The sequence below is a fragment of the Seriola lalandi genome, unplaced genomic scaffold (genome assembly GCF_002814215.2).
Source record: "Seriola lalandi dorsalis isolate HSWRI2012SDOR001 ecotype SW California unplaced genomic scaffold, Sedor1 jcf7180002054375, whole genome shotgun sequence".
NCBI classification, from domain to species: domain Eukaryota; kingdom Metazoa; phylum Chordata; class Actinopteri; order Carangiformes; family Carangidae; genus Seriola; species Seriola lalandi.
The window spans coordinates 96,194-98,624 of NW_019524928.1; the positions used below are offsets into that span (position 1 = coordinate 96,194).

At 38.3% G+C, this 2,431-nt stretch overlaps 1 long non-coding RNA gene across 1 annotated transcript in view; it reads right to left on the bottom strand.

Moving 5' to 3' along the window:
- LOC147818976 (uncharacterized) overlaps window positions 1-2,431 on the bottom strand; it is a 7,477-nt gene that overhangs the window by 3,071 nt on the left and 1,975 nt on the right. The window contains exon 2 of the long non-coding RNA XR_015437422.1: window positions 1,512-1,694. This is a non-coding gene — a long non-coding RNA (uncharacterized LOC147818976). The remainder of the gene's footprint in view (window positions 1-1,511; window positions 1,695-2,431) is intronic.

Genomic DNA, 2,431 nt, shown 5'->3' on the forward strand with positions numbered 1-2,431 from the left:
AATCACCACTTAGATAGATGGGGTGGCAGGGTAGATAGGATAGACAGGGGGGTAGATAGGATAGATAGAGGGGCAGATAGGATAGATAGAGGGGTAGATAGGATAGATAGAGGGGTAGACAGGGCAGATAGAGTAGATAGCGCAGTTAGAGGGGTAGATAGGGCTGATAGAGTAGATAGGGCTGATAGAGTCGATAGGGTAGTTAGAGGGGTAGATAGGGCTGATAGGGTAGTTAGAGGGGTAGATAGGGCTGATAGGGTAGTTAGGGTAGTTAGGCCACAAACCAAATCATCCTTCTCTAGCCACAGCTGCCATTGCAGTTCTCAGGTGTCCCATCATTATGTCATGCTGACCACACAGACTTTGCTGAAGCCACGTCGTAAAAAGCACTAAATATATTGTAGTTTAATTGCTCTTGTAATATGGTTATCATGTAGGCCTACTTATAATAAAAATATATATCAAATAAAACCTTATATGAACAAACACATACATCTGCACGTTACATTGAGTACAGCTGCAGTTCCACTCTGTCATACAGTCTGAGGTCAAACATGCTGAATTAAATGGTATGTGGTGCCCTCATCTGTCCAACTCTCAGCACTGCACCTTAGATTTAATCAAACTGTAATAAATGAAGGGAACAACCTACTGAAAGGCTGGCTGACTGTAGAACCTCCACTATGGAGCGTGTCTGGTATGATTTTTAACAGTAGCAACGCACACAGTATTGTAATCACACAATACGTTGATGGAAGTTTTTCCTGAATTTTTAATTGATGAAGAGACTATTTCTATGTTGGCTTTAACCAACAACAAAAATAATAGAAATGTTTAAATGTTGCTGTCCTTGGACACTGACAATAAAGGATCTAGAGATAGATACTAGAGTTTGTGCTTTTCTAATGTGTCTTATGTACTTACTAATTTTAATAACAATGAAAACACTAATTCACCAAAGTGACCTGTTAGATTCATCATGAGACATCTGGTCGATTTGGAAAAACATACTCAGTACAAGTTAATCACAGTAGGTTTATTTATTAAAAATCTTTTCAATTACAATAATAAGTTATGAATAAAACTAATGTACATGAGTTGTACTACACTGACAACTGCTTCAAAATCTTAACTGTCAATTTTCAGTTCACACTAAACAGTGTGTAAGGCTAATACATACACCTATGAGGAAACAGCATCACATCTATGAAGAGTCTGGTTTTGCTCCAGGTTGCACTTCTGGTCAGTCAGTTCTAGCTGTTTGATACTGAACAACGTTTTGATGTTAAACTGGTAAATACTGTCACCTGTGAAGGGGGTGACTGTGCTAGAGTTGATCCACAACTTAATTCCAGTGTAATCTTTATAGCTTCTGTTCTTAAAACTGTTATTACTATCATCTATCAACAACAGTAGAAATGAAGTAAGAGGCAAGAAACTGAACCTGTGAACACTGAGGACAGAGAATAACACACAAAATAAATGTCTAAATGGCTGGTTTGTCCTCTCACCAGAGGAAGATGAACTGGAAGTGGTTTTCTTGGCATCGTCATCATCATCATCATCATCATCATCATCATCATCACCACCACCACAGCCCGTTTCAGAACTAAGGAAGTACATGCAGTCTCCTTTGTCCATACATGAGCTCCTCCTTCTGTTGGCAGTGGTCATTCAGTTTTCAGTGTGGACACCTTTGAATGACAGTGAAAGACAAATACTTAAGTTCAGACATGGTAATTCACAGTTAATCACACACATATATCAGCTGTCAGGACAGTCTGCTTCAGTTCAGGACTGTTGTGTATGAATTTACGGTATTAAATGACAAACCCCTAGAAGATAATGTTCTTCTATACATTGTGTATTGTTCTCAATACAATACGATACCAGCGAGATCAGGAGACAGAAAATACGTTAATGAGATGAACCTGAATGTTTCGCTGCATGTAGGAAAATCATATCAGTGACTGATTTTTATAATAAAATGATGCTGAATTAATTGTTAAACTGTATTTCTCCTTGTCCTGCAAATGTTTGCATGTTTGGGACCAGGTAAGGTTAGCATAACAAACACGAAGTTATCAGCTAGCTAGCTAGCTAGGTTAGCAAAGTACATCCGTAATTCACATTTAAGTTTAATATATATTTGTATGTTAACTGTCTCCCGTTGTCCGGTCAAAACACGTAGGAAAAAAACACTCTAGCTTTTCGGGAGCATCATACACGTTAAAACTGTAGGTGTTACACACTGAATGCAGACACTAGTGATGCAGGTGCAAGAGGATTTTATTTTTACTCAGAAATGCTGCAACTGCAACCAAACAGAAAGACAGTCTGTGAATGTTCAATCAGGCTGCTGTAACTGTGACTGTCTTTGATAAGACTGAGCGGACTTCCTTTAACCAATAAACATTGTAAATACAAGAAT